This window comes from Urocampus carinirostris, chromosome 9 (assembly GCF_059441175.1).
Source record: "Urocampus carinirostris isolate Australia breed hairy pipefish chromosome 9, RoL_Ucar_1.0, whole genome shotgun sequence".
Taxonomy (NCBI): domain Eukaryota; kingdom Metazoa; phylum Chordata; class Actinopteri; order Syngnathiformes; family Syngnathidae; genus Urocampus; species Urocampus carinirostris.
The window spans coordinates 33,578,392-33,593,760 of NC_142357.1; positions in this window are offsets into that span (position 1 = coordinate 33,578,392).

Below are 15,369 nucleotides of genomic sequence, written 5' to 3' on the forward strand. Positions count from 1 at the left end.
GGATGACGTCACGCCAGTCCAAAAGTTCGACATCCCTGCGGCAGATGGAAATCATTTTCTTTGTGTCCAGGGATACACCACCTCGTGTTAGCGAGTCCGTCTCCTCTCCGATTCCCGTAGGCTTTCGTGTCTCTGTATAGCGGCGCTGAAGCCGGATAGCTAAAATAGCTCCGGGGTGCTAAACGTGAGCCACGTTTCCGCAAAACACAGCAACTGCGCTCCCTGTGCGCTTCGATGTTTTCCACCAGCACTCGTTGGTCTTATTTGGTAGTGAGTTCACATTTACCATGATTACGGATGGTACCAAAGACTTATAACGCCGCTAGCCGCTTAGCTAGCTCCGGCTCTTTTTCCACCATAGGCCCCCTCATCACGCTGGCACGTGAATTCTTCAGGGCAGGGAGTTGATTCCTTTGTGCGCTAAAACCCATGTCCATAGGATAGAAAGTCATCCAAAGTGTAGTTGTCAAACGGGAAGAAAAACACCGAAGATAGGCCCGACACACGCCTATGGCTGCAGAACACCAACGGCCAAACCCTGACCCTGCCCTGGTACACCTGACGCCATTTTCAGCTGCATCAGTTTTGCGCTGAGTTTTTTACATCACATGTTTTTGGATCATGTGACCATTCAAGATGGCGATTAAAAACACGCGCCCATGTTTAGTATGCGTTGAAAGAAAATGCAAATGAGGGCTGCTTCTAGAGGACAGCGCCAGGGCAACTGTGGAAAAAAGTGTCAGATTGCAATCTTTTTGTATTGTCATTTGTGGCCACATGTGTGTGAATGGGTAAGTGTGAAGCACATTGTTAAGCACTTTGGTAAGTCTGCAGTGACTTAAAAAGCACTATATAAAGGCATTCCATTCCATTACATATATATGATAATTTTGCTGTTAAAAACTGTTATTTCAGCTTAAATACAAAACAGAAACATGATTGATCCTGGTTACTTCAATTCAGGAGGTGCCTTTAGGATAAAAGATACACAAGGTTTCGTTTTCAAGTACTTTCTAAAAAAATTTATGCTTGGACTGGAATGGTAATAAACTGGCTAGCAGTTAGCCCTTCTTTAAATACTGATTATATGCTTGTTGTGTGAAGTTAAAATGTGAAAAGCTGCACAATCTAAGAAATATGCTACGGCTGCAACAACAAATCGATACAATTGATTAAAATTGATTATTAAATAAGTTGGTAACTATTTAGATCATTGATTTGTTGTACCATGTGACTTATGAGCCACTAAATACGTTCACCCCTCCATACATCCAATATCAGCACTGCTTATCCTCAGTAGGGCCGCGGGGGTGCTGGAGGCCCATCCCAGCTATTTTCAGGCAGTGAGCAAGGGGCACCCCGAACTGATTGCCAGTCAGTTGCAGGGAACACAGAGACATTCAAACCTAGGGACAATTTAAACCGGCCAATTAACCTGAAATGCATGTTTTCGGAATGTGGAAGGTAACCGGAGTTCCAGGAGAAAACCCACGCAAGCACGGGGAGAACATGCAAACTCCACACAGGAAGGCTGGTAGCTGGAATTGAACCCATGATCTCAGAACTGTGCCGCCCACGCGCTAACCACTGTGCTGCCGTGCATACAATTCCGTTCTGTCTGGTAGTGGGCACCAAGACTTTTTATAAAAAAAAAGTTATCTTACATTTTTTATAAATCTTTTTTATTGATTGGATAAAATTAAATACAATAAGTCTAAATACCAGCAGGGCAGCACGGCGGAGCAGTGGTTAGCACCTCCTGTGTGGGTTCAAATCCAGCTCCCGACCTTACTGTGCGGAGTTTGTATGTTCTCCCCGTGCTTGCGTGGGTTTCCTCCGGGCACTCCGGTTTCCTCCCACATTACAAAAACATGCATTTCATGTGAATTGGCCGGTCCAAATTGTCCCTATGTGTGAATGGGCGAGTGAGTTGTCTGTCCCCGTGTGCCCTGCGATTGGCTGGCAACCAGTTCAGGGTGTCCCCTGCTCACTGCCCGATGATTGCTGGGATGGGCTCCAGCACCCCGCGACCCTACTGAGGATAAGCGGTGTAGCTAATGAGATAATGATGAGATGAAGTCTAAATACAATATGAGCATGCAATAAATTGGTAGAAAAAGAGTATTTTACATATTTGCAGGTGTATACAGTGTTCATTTTACCTGTGAAAAGTGATGGATCCCGGGGACTCGCATGCTCAAAAATGTATGGGTCCCAAAAGAGATCTATGGGTCCCCAAAATTTAGTGTTATCGAGGTTGAAATCGTAAATCGGCGACAAATATATAATATACATCTATATATTCATTCAGTTTTAATCAAATTATTGTTGGTAATATACCGATTAAAGGGCGGCAGTAGCTCAGGAGGTAGAGCGCTCGTCTTGGGATCAAGGGATCCCAGTTTGAATCCCGACTCGTCCGTGTTACATGTCGAAGTGTCCTTGGGTAAGACACTGAACCCCTAATACCCCCAATACGCAGGTTAGCGCCTTACATGGCTGCAAGGCCGCTATTGGGAAATGTGGAGCACACTGTAAAGCGCTTTGGGAAGTCTTGACTTGAAAAGCGCTATATAAATGCAGATCATTTCATTTCATTTTATACCACCAGCCTGTCTTTTTTAAAATTTTCTCCTTTTATACTTCCTTTTTTTCTTAACTTTTTTATACAACATACTTCGTAATATCAATCATCAAAGCAAGTGAGCCGTTTGAGAGCCGGCTCTTTTTAATGAGTTGAGCCAAAAATGCCGGTTCTCTAAAAAAATACGGAAAAAAATAATCGACCGATTCATCGATCATAAAAATAATCGTTAGTTGCAGCCAACGTTCCCTGTAATTTTCCACGGGTCTGAGCGTTCACACAAAGTCGGTGAGCAGCGCTTGAAACAACAGTGAGCAACCATAATCCCAAGTGTGGCAAGATAATTCATTATCAAACATGTCCAAAACTTGACATCAAGTTACATTTTGCTGAGTTTCCGGCAATGCAAAATTATTTTTCTCTTTTGAATGAATTGACTCGTGTACTATTGCAAAGGTTGTACGGCCTACAAACATCGTATGTTCTTTCAATTCTTTCACAAGATTTCCATTTCTTTTTATTGCCTGATATATTTTGTCGCATAATATTAACATTTTTGGGGGCTTATTGAGTCGGTTGGAAGATAGAGAACTGTACTTAATCACATTTTTTAGTGGAAGTACAATGTTGGCAACAAGATTCACTTGATATAATTGGAAATTATTTCAATGCAACACAAACTTTTCTTTCTTTTTTCCGTGTTTTTTTTTCTACTTTTTTAAAAATTCCTTTAAAAAAAATCTCATTGTGTTTATTTTTTCTGAGCTGTTATTTTTTTTCCTACATTTCTTTTCTTTTTTTCTGGCTTTTTTCTAAATTTTTTCGTCTTTTTTCTCTTCCTTTTGTTTCTTTATTTCTCAGCTTTTCACTACTTTTTCATTTTGGTATTTTTTTCTTTTTTGTTTTATTCCCCCCTTCCTTTAAGTCATTTTGTGCATACTTTTACATAATATTTGGTCATGTTGGGATTAAAGAAGCAAAAACAACCCGAAGAGCCGTTTAGGACCTGAAAGAGCCGGTTCCTTTTAGTGAGCCGAGCCGAAGAACTCGGTTCCCCGACAAACTCTACTAACTTTACTCAACTTCCTTCTCCTTCGACCCGACTTCAAAATACCGCATTTAGGACCCAACGTGAGGGGAACCCGTGCATTTTTACCTTCATGCACTGTAACTTTGACCTAAGTCGCTTCTTAATTAGTAATTTTGAGCCCTCATTTTTGTGCGCCGGCTAGATTTTCTTGTGCGCTGAGAATGTGCGAGCAGTGCGCAATTGCGCACGCGCGCAGTTTAGAGGGAACACTGGTTGCAGCACTACAAAACAGTAAAAAGACATAAAACCTCATTAAAGTCCCACTGCACAACAAAGAGACCATTTCTTAATCCGTTTCCCCGTGGCTCATTTTCCTAGATAAATGCAAGAAAATGAAAGGCAATGAGGCGTTGAATTGACAGAAAACGAATAAAGTTAGCAAGGAGACTGATGGAAGGATGCAAAACGTGGAAACGCGTTTGTGTGTAAATGTCGCTCAGGGCGAGAGTGGCTGACTCAGCTGTAATGAGACATTAATAAAGATGTCGGCTAATTTGGGCTGGCGAGGCGGCGAAAACTCGGGAAACGCGGCGCTAAATTGGAAAAGTAGCATCTGCTGCAGCCAGATGATCGGCGAAAGGCGACGCAGCTGCCACCAGATCAGTTTTTTTCAAACCCAATTTTAAACTCTACCCCACAGGGTTGTAAGACTGATTGAAATAGCAAGTCCCCCGTTGTATCGCGGTTACTTTTCACGAATATTCATTGTTAATCGTGTTCTGCATTCTGATTGGTTAAACCAAGCTTCGGGAACCTATGGTTACTTTTCACGAATATTCATTGTTAATTGTGTTCTGCTTCCGATTGGTTAAACCAAGCTTCGGGAACCTATGGTTACTTTTCACGAATATTCTTTGTTAATCGTGTTCTGCATTCTGATTGGCTAAACCAGGGGTCGGGAACTTACGGTTGCTTTTCACGAATATTCATCGTTAATTGTGTTCATTATTCTGATTGGCTAAACCAGTGGTCGGGAACCTACGGTTACTTTTCACGGATATTCATTGTTAATCGTGTTCTGCATTCTGATTGGCTAAACCAGGGGTCGGGAACTTACGGTTGCTTTTCACGAATATTCATTGTTAATTGTGTTCTTCATTCTGATTGGCTAAACCAGGGGTCGGGAACCTACGGTTACTTTTCACGAATATTCATTTTGGATCGTGTTCTGCATTCTGATTGGTGAAACCAGGGGTCGGAAACCTATGGTTACTTTTCACGAATATTCTTTGTTAATTGCATTCTGCATTCTGATTGGCCAAACCAGGGGTTGGGAACCTATGGATACTTTTCACGAATATTCATTGTTAGTCGAGTTCTGCATTCTGATTGGCTAAACCAGTGGTCGGGAACCTCTGGTTAGTTTTCAAAAATATTCATTGTTAATTGTGTTCTGCATTCTTATTGACTAAACCAGTGGTCGGGAACCTACGGTTACTTTTCACAAAAATTCATTGTTAATCGTGTTCTGCATTCTGATTGGGTAAACCAGGGTTCGGGGACCTACGGTTACCTTTCAGGAATATTCATTTTTAATTGTGTTCTGCATTCTGATTGGTGAAACCAGTGGTTGGGAACCTACGGTTACTTTTCACGAATATTCTTTGTTAATCGTGTTCTGCATTCTGATTGGCGAAACCAGTGGTCTGGAACCTACAGTTACTTTTCACATATATTCATTGTTAAATGTGTTCTGCATTCTGATTGGTGAAACCAGGGGTCGGGAATCTACGGTTACTTTTCACGTATATTCATTGTTAATTGTGTTCTGCATTCTGATTGGTGAAACCAGTGGTCGGGAACCTATGGTTACTTTTCACAAATATTCATTGTTAAATGTCTTCTGCATTCTGATTGGCTAAACCAGGGGTCGGGAATCTACGTTACTTTTCACGAATATTCATTGTTAGTCGTGTTCTGCATTCTTATTGGCTAAGCCAGGGGTCGGGAACCTACGGTTACTTTTCACAAATATTCACCGTTAAATGTGTTCTGCATTCTGATTGGTGAAACCAGTGGTCAGGAACCTACGGTTACTTTTATATATTTATATATATATATTTATATATAGGACACCATTTTAACTACAGTTTACAGTCAGGGCAACACACTATCACAATTTATTGTATCTCTAAATCGCTGAATGATTTTTTTATGGCAGCTCATTAAACGATTAATATTCATTGTTGAGACACTGTAAGAAGAAACATAAAAGAGGCTCCTGTTATGTAACACGAATGCTGATTTCTCAACCTACGAGTTTTTTAAGAAAATGGGGTTGGCGGCCTGACTTTCTTCGTCATTGCTCTTTTTTGACCCACGTTAATGCATCACATCTATGACCCTACAGTATACACACACCACAAACGCCTCTCTAATGCATAAATCAAGCTTTAGTGTCTGTTGTCTTTGTTGTTCTGGGTGAAACAAGACCCAAGGAAATGGGCCCGGCGGAATGCCTTTTCTCTGCAAAGTCTTTGTTTTTACGCATGTCAGTGCATCGATTTTTTGACCCTTTAGTACCATGTGATTAACGGTCGTAAATCTAGCTTTAGAGTCTGTTGTATTTGTTGTTCTGGATTGAACGAGTCAAGTCATGTCATGTTTATTCGCATACCCCTTCATTATAAGAAGTCTCAAAGGGCTGCACAGACCGCAGACTATTATTACACCATCTCCTGATCGAAAACCCACATAAGGGCAAGGAGTTTTATCTCATTATTTATTTCATAAATAGTGTTATTTATTTTGTGACGTTCGTTCTGTGACGAATCCAGAGAGGGTTATTTGTGCAGAGAAAATAAGGCCAGCACAAAAATGGCTTCCACCTTCTTTTTTCAAATAATTCCCTCTGGAATGGATGGAATGACGGCGTCCCCTTTTGGACAGTTCCCAAAAGCACTAATTCACCATGTACCACATTCAAATCTGATAAAATTAAGTCATGAATGTAATTAAAACGTCCAAGGCAATGTATTGATAAAATAATGATCTTACCGTACGTAATCATATCGATTGGAAGGACATTCTCTAGTACAGAACATGATGCAAATTTCTCACTTTTTTGGCTTTCTAACAAGTTCAGCAATTTCAAACACCCTCACCGGATACTCAGTGTATCAGTTATCAAAGACCACGGCCATAGAGACATGGTCTGGTTGAGCGTCACTGGTCCAATTAAAAAGATTTGGCTGCGCAACAGCCGGCCTCTTTTTTTCCTACCTGACTGACTCATTGCACTACGGCCTTGAGTACAGCATGTGGGCTATACGTTGCTACCATCCGGAGCATGAGACCGAATCTCTCTGCAACAACAAGTAAGAGAACATTTTCAGATTTAACACCATGTTTGCTGGTTCTTGAAAAAAAATTCTGAACAAGGGTATCTCCCCAAATCCACTAGTATTATAGCGGGAAACTTTTTTTGTGGTAGTAACTTTATGCAGTCGAAAACTCCCATAACCTCCGGCGCCTTCCCTTCCCCTTTCCCCCTATCATGAATACTCTCTGTTAATAAATTGTGTGTCCGATATCAATTGGCCTGGTTCCTTGAATCAGTTTTCTTGGGATTAGTAATTTATATCAGAACTCAAAGAACTCAAAGTAGTAACGTAATTTAATTTTCATCAGTGTAGAAAATTCTAGCATCCTTCAGAGAAAAAAAATATTTATGGTGGAGCACAAGCAACACTTAGAGGCAAATTTGTTTACTGATTACAGTAAAGAATAATTTGTTTCAATCCTACCGATTTTCAAAATTAAAGATAGAAAAATCCCTACAATTGGCTGTTATTTATTTTATTGCTAGTATTATTTATTTTCTGACTTTTGTTCTGTGAAGAATCCAGAAGAGTTAATTGATTGTGGTTTTCTAGAAAATATTACATTTTACCTTTTAGGCACTCTTGCAATTGTCATATCTAGTTAATTGATCAGGCTGGATTCGGTTTAAATACCTGTGGGCCTGGGTCAGGTTTTTTAGGCCCGATCTTAACTCTAGTTTGGAACTCTAACTTAAAGGGACAATGTGTAATATTTAGGTCCTCCTAGTGGTATAAAAACCTTTATTAGGTAAAAAAAACATGGCATTGATTTGAATACCAGGCAAAAATACATTAACTATTATACTAATGTTAATTTTTATTAAAAAAATTATAGGTCTACAATTTTTTATTTCGTCTATATTGTGATATGCATACCTGATGTCGCTGCCATGTTTGTCTTTTTGCTTGTGTGGCACTGGTTTCCATTCACAATTGACAACAGTGCCATTTACTGGTAAAATATTACACAGTAGGGCTTCAAAACAATAACAATGCAGGTCGTATATAAGGATAATACCTACACAGCGAAGAGATGTTACTCAATAGTACATCATTTGGGACAAGCAATTCTGCAACAATCAACAGCAAAATACGTTAAGGTAATACATAAGATAAATATTGTGTAAAGAATTTGAAAATATAATTTCATAAGCTGCTGATATTAATTAATTAATAATTTACCTGTTTATTAGTTGTAGGATTTTACAAGGCCTAAAGGGATGTTCCAGTTGTTAGGTTTTCTCTGCAATTCCTTTAGTTTTGACTCATGTGTGACTGTTCCAAGATGCGTTAGTACTACAAGGTTGTGAAAAAATCTAACATATAAATGTTTCAAATAGAAAAAAACAAACATTTGACTGGAACGAGAGATCGACAGACGGTTCGGTGCAGCATCTGATAAGGATGCCTCCTGGACGCCTCCTTCGGGAGGTGTTTTGGGCATGTCCCACCGGCAGGAGGCCCCACGGAGGATTTAGGACACACTGGAGAGACTATGTCTCTAGGCTGGCCTGGGAAAGCCATGGGATCCCGTCGGACGGAACAACAGCGTCCCCTTTTGGACAGTTCCCAAAAGTAATAATTCACCTTGTACCATAATAAAATCTGATAACATGAGGTTATGAATGTAATCAAAACATCCAAGGCAATGTATTGATAAAATAATGATCTTACCGTACGTAATTATATCGATTGGAAGGACAATCTCAAGTACAGAACAAATTTCTCACTTCTTTGGCTTTCTAGCAAATTTAGCAATTTCAAACACCCTCACCGGATATTCAGTGTATCCTATATCAAAGACTACAGCCATAGAGGCATCATCTGGTCGAGCGTCACTGGTCCATATAAAAAGATTTGGCTGCGGAATAGCCGGTCTTCATGAGGTGTTCCGGGCATGTCCCACTTGGAGGAGGCCCCACGGACGACTCAGGACACACTGGAGAGACTATGTCTCTAGGCTGGCCTGGGAAAGCCTTGGGATCCCGTCGGACGGAACAACAGCGTCCCCTTTTGGACAGTTCCCAAAAGTAATAATTCTCCTTGTACCATAATAAAATCTGATAACATAAAGTTAAGAATGTAATTAAAACATCCAAGGCAGTGTATTGATAAAATAATGATCTCGTACGTAATTATATCGATTGGAAGGACAATCTCAAGTACAGAACATCACGCAAATTTCTCACTTCTTTGGCTTTCTAGCAAGTTTAGCAATTTCAAACACCCTCACCGGATACTCAGTGTATCATATATCAAAGACTACAGCCATAGAGGTATGATCTGGTCGGGCTTCACTGGTCCATATTAAAAGATTTGGCTGCGCAATAGCCGGTCTTGTTAGGTGTTTCGGGCATGTCCCACCCGCAGGAGGCCCCAGGGACGAACCAGGACACGCTGGAGAGACTATGTCTCTAGGCTGGACTTGGAAAGCATCGGGATCCTGTCGGATGAGCTGGGAGGAGGTGGCCTGGGCTTCCCTGTTAAGGTTGCTGCACCCGCGACCCGACCCCGGATAAGCAGAAGATAATAAATGGATGGACCATTCAACTTAGTTAATTGGTGCTTCTACATTTCACACTGTGATGAAGCCATATTCCTCCGTGCTGATAAAATCGAACTTGCTTTTGGAGTGCCAGCAAAGCTCTTAACCGAAGGCGGTTAAGTCTTCCTTTTGAGAATACTTAGCAGCGCTTTGCCACTTCTTGTCACTTCCAAGGCAAATGCAAAGTTCGAACCTCAGCGAAAAGGGATAAAAGATCCGGTCTATGAAATATTCATACAATTTCCTTAAAGTCAAGTTGATGAGAAGCTAGATTATTTTGAAGGACTTGTCAATGTCACACCTCTCCAAAACCCGTTTAGGGTTCTGGTAGTGCCCGTGTCTTGGAAAGACTTGCCGACCTGAACACTCTAGCTCGCCACTTGGAACGAGCGAGTCACTTGGAATAAGCGAGCCACTTGGAAAGGAGCTGTTTCATAATCTTTGCCCTCATTAGCTGTGTTCTAATTAGATGCAGTCAGAGGAAGAGTGTATTTTGCTGCATTCTTTGGCAGGAAGCTGCCACAGTTTATTATCCATAATTTACATCCTATTTCAGCTGAAAAGATGTGCTGACACGTCCTTGTTTATTGTCTTGCCTTTGCAACAGACAACTGAAAGACTCTTGGGTTCGCTTCTGAGTCACGACAGTGCAAAATATTAATGTCATCCTATTTCCATACCCGAAAACAACAAAGGTCAGCGGGAACTTAAACTCAGCAAAAATCAAATAATTGTTCCACTGGCATCTCATTTACTTACTCGATTTCATTTGAACTTCGACTTGTTAGTAAAGGTGGAAAAATAATCCAACATTTTTGCTCATTTTAAGTACCGTATTTTCCGCACTATAAGGCGCACCTAAAAGTCTTTTTTTTTTCAAAAGCTGACCATGCGCCTTATAATACAGTGCGCCTTATATATGGCTCAATATTAAATCGCAAGGTCTCGCAACTTACGCAACAGCCGCCGACTCGATTTTCCCCCGAACGTGGAGTAGTCCGCGGTGTATGCTGGGATTTATATACTGGCGTTTCATTGGCTAACCAATGTGTCAATCATCATTTGAATCGATCACTATTGGCTGAAGTTATTCGGAGCCTCGGATTGGCTAGAGGGCCAAAACAAACCCTGCAATTGGCCGAAAAAGATGTATCAATCATCCGTTGAATCGATCGCTATTGGCTGAAGTTATTCGGAGCCTCGGATTGGCTAGAGGGCCAAAACAAACCCTGCAATTGGCCGAAAAAGATGTATCAATCATCCGTTGAATCGATCGCTATTGGCTGAAGTTATTCGGAGCCTCGGATTGGCTAGAGCGCCAAAACAAACCCTGCAATTGGCCGAAAAAGATGTATCAATCATCCGTTGAATCGATCGCTATTGGCTGAAGTTATTCGGAGCCTCGGATTGGCTAGATGGCCAAAACAAACCCTGCAATTGGCCGAGTTTAGCAATGGCGTAGCAAGCTTAGCAAGCTTGCTAAAGTACACCATAAAGAAACATGTTTTATTAGTCTGTATTTGTAAATATTCTACTCTCCTGGATTTACTTCACTCACGGTTGTAAGAAGACCATGATTGTGTATCATTATTGAACGTGAGAACTTAGGTGAGCTATGCGGCTTTATATTTTCCCGGTATCTTGTTTTAGAACGATCTTGATGTTGCTGTGATGAGTTGAGTGAATTCAACTCAATTCCAAGTGTTTATTGTCATATGCACAGTAAAGTTGCGAGCGAAAAAGAAAATAGAAACTAAGGAATGGTTGGCATTTCTTGAATCCCAAGACTTTAACCTTCCGAATGATATTTGAAATGATGTATTTGAGTGACATCGTACGGACACCGCATCCGCACGTGTCTACGACACGTATTTGCTTCTTTGCAAGCTTTGGGAATGTTAAGGGGGTAATCAGTTGGACTGAATCATCTGACAGTTTTGTCGACGTTCCCATTGTAGCACCTTATAATCCGGTGCGCCTTATCTATGGAAGATATAGGACCAAAAACTATTTTTTGGGGGTGCGCCCTATAACCCGGTGCGCCCTATAGTGCGGAAAATACGGTAATAATTTTTGATATTCTGTTTTCCCAGTAAAAAAAGAAAAAAATGCAAATTTGTCTGATATAGCAGGTCATTTTGGTAATTTCAATTACATGTCAGTTTGTTTGGGAAATTGACAGATTAATTTGGGATATTAATCTTTGGCTGATATGAGAGTCAAGGAAGATGCAGGTTTGATATCAACAGGAGGCCTCCAGTAACCGCGGGGAGAAAAACGGACCCACTCCATTGAATGACTCCCTTTCTCTCACCGTGGCCCAGTGACCTGAATGTTTTTATTTGGAAGAAGTCAAGCAGTTGTAAAAACATACCAAGATGACTTTCCTGTATCCTTCAAAATAAAGACTGAAAGTGTGCATATATTTTAAACAGAATCATATAAAAGAGTAGAAAAATAGAGAATAAGTAATAAAAATAGTATGAACTCAAGTACATTCCATCAGAGCCATTTGTGACGTGAATAATAGAGATAATAGAGAAAATTACAAATAACTAGATTTAATATACCTTACATTTCCCCCCTGTTGTAAATTTCGAAGAACATCCGTGAAAACAATACCAGAGGTTTCAAGTTTACACATCATTAAGAAATCCAACAGGTTGGTAGCTTTGTGGAGGGGCGAAAAACCTTCGTAAAGGAAAAAATTCCCCTCCTCCCACCTCGTTTTTATGAGGTCGAGAGTGTTTCTTATAAAACATAGAAAACATAGTAGTAATAAGTGATGGTTAACTTTAAGAATCATAGCTAAAACAAACAAAAACCAAAACACACAAAAAACAAAAAAAACAAAACGAAATCCTGCCTGCGCGTTGGTCCCCACCGGGCCTAACCCGAGCCTGTGTGACATCGTAGGTCGCCTGCCGACGACGGTGTAAGCAGGGGCCCGACCGGCCTTACCCACTCGGATCTTCGTGTGTCAGTGGTGTATACAGTGAGGGGGTTTTCCCTTTTAGTTGGTAGGGATAAGTCCATTAGACAACGCTGTCTGGGTCAGTATCATCATCATCAGAGTATTGTGGGACAGAAATCAATTTGTAATGGTACATATGAGCAATAAACATTCTTGACACCATCTTCTTTGTCATGGGCACGATGCAGCAAGAACATACGCCACACAGGAGAATAAAGATCACTAGGATTCCGACAAATGGTACCAGGATCTTCACCAGAATCTGGGACCAGCTGCCAGAGTACAGCCAATCGAGCCATCCCGGCTGAACGTCCTTCTCCTGGGTCAATGTGTTTTCATCCGGGATGTAGGTGCAGCAGTGTTCTCCTATCAGTGCACATACACCACCTTGAGGGGCCAGAGCGAGGTCAACTGCCATCCTGGTCTGGAGGGCCATGATTAGGGATATACCGGACCTCCAGACCAGGTGTATTCCCCTTCTATTGGCTTTATGACAGGACATGTCCTTTGTTGGCTTTCTGGACCCCAAATTTTGGTGCGGATGTTGGCTTGCATCGATTGGGCTGGCAAGAGGAGCAGGGTGAGGATGAGTCCCCACCCTAGGATGGTGACAAGCATGTTTATTTGAGTTCGGTGATTTTTTTGCAGTGACTCTGGTGAATCCAGGTGTCTCTTTCAGCTATCTTTATAGCTGTCGGCGTGGTGAGCAGGACTGTATATGGCCCGTCCCAACGTGGACTGGACCAGCTCTTTCTTTTCACCACTTTTACGAGCACCAGGTCACCAGGAGTCACTGTCTCCTGAAACAAAGGAATAGAACCAGGCGGCAGATCATTTGCAGACACAACTTGTTTCTCTCTAAATAGTTTACATAACCACTCTGTCGTTGGATCTGCTTGTTTTTTTTCTTCTGAGAATGGCTGACCTTCCCACATTGGAAGGTGGAAAGGCCTGCCATGCACAGCCTCAAATGGTGTGATGCCTGTGTTTATTGGTGTAATTCTCATATATGTTTTAACTAGACTTAGACATTCAGGCCATGGTTTGCCTGTTTCTTCCATTGTCTTTTTGAGTCTTAGTTTAACTGTCCCATTAGTTCTTTCAACAAGCCCTGCACTCTGTGGATGATAGGAACAGTGGTATCTGAGTGTTATACCCAGATGGGTAGCCATGTTGTCAATAATGTCATTGACAAAATGGCTGCCATTATCACTCCAGAGCACTCTTGGAATGCCATGCTCTGGGATGATGTGTTTACAAATGGCTTTGGCAACTGAAAGTGCATTGTTATATTTTGACGGTACAATTTCTACCCACTTTGAAAACGAATCAACAAGCACAAGACAGTATTTATATGGACCACTTTTAGACAGTTCAATGTAATCCATATGTACGATTTCAAAAGGGTAAGTCCCAGCTGGGGTCTTCCCTCGTTTTGGCCTAATGTTACCTTGGACGTTGTGTCGGCAACAAACCAAACAAGATCTACAAAAATTTTTAAAATAGGTCTGTAATCCTAACGGTACTATAAATGCTTGTCGTACCACGGAACACATCCCCGGTGTTGAGACGTGGCTTTTACCATGACTCAAAATAGCGACCGCGTGATACAGACTGCGGGGAATGACGGGTTTGTTGTCTTTTTGAAAAAGTCCTTCAAGAGTTCTTGTGACTCCCATGTCCATCCATTGTTGCTTTTCTTTGTCAGGTGCATTGTCTTGCATGTCTATTAAAATTTGTGTTGGAATATGAGACGAATTTTCTTGATTCGTTTGGGTGAAAGTATCTGATTGTCGAAGTGCAGCTTTTTTCGCAGCTGCATCAGCTTTTGCATTTCCAAGTGAAACAGGGTCTTTGTTTGTTGTATGTGCTTTGCATTTGCACACTGCTAATTTAGAGGGCAGTAGTACTGCTCTCAACAGTTCTGTTAGCAGTTTTGCATGTTGGACTGGTTTGCCGGATGAGGTCTTCATTCCTCGTCTTGCCCATATGGTAGCAAAGGTGTGGATGGTTGAAAAGGCATACTGGCTATCTGTATAGATAGTGACAGGTTTGTCTTTGAACAGTTTACAGGCTTCTGTCAGGGCAATTATCTCTGCAGCTTGAGCTGAGTAGTTGCTGGGCAGTGGTTCAGATTTTAAAGTCTTCGTCTGGCTGACCACTGCATAGCCTGGGTTGTTCTGTCCAAACTGGTCTTTGCCTGATGATCCATCCACAAAAATGGTGTCTCCTTCGTCGAGTGGTGAGTCTTTGAGATCTGGGCGAGGTTTGTAAACCTCTTCAGTCTTTTCTGTACAGTTATGCGGTTGTCCATCTTCTTCTGTAGGTAAGAGGGTTGCTGGGTTGAGGGTGTTACACCTTTTGATGGTTAGGTGAGGTTGGGATAATAAGACAGCCGTCATTGCTATGTGTCTTGCTGGGGACAAGAATGACATCTTTGTTTGCGTGAGTAGTATGTCCACCGAATGGCTAACCCATAAAGTTAGTGGATGAAATAGTACTATTTCTGCTGATAAACGTATAGCCATTGCTGCTGCACAAACTGATTGGACACAATGTGGCAAGGCTTGGGCTACTGTGTCCAATCTCTTTGAGTAGTAGGCTACCGGGCGGAGTTGTCCGCCATATTGCTGTAACAACACAGATGTCATGAATCCATTTTTGCAATCCACTGTTTGAGTAAAAGGTTTCTCATAATTAGGGAAACCGATGGCTGCTGATGAAGTTATCTTCTGTTTTGTTTGGATAAAAGCTTCTTCGGCTTCCCCTGTCCATTTTATAGGGGCATTTAGTGGTAGATCTTCGGTGTAGATTAAATCCAGAAGTGGTTGGGTGGTTTCTGCATAATCTATG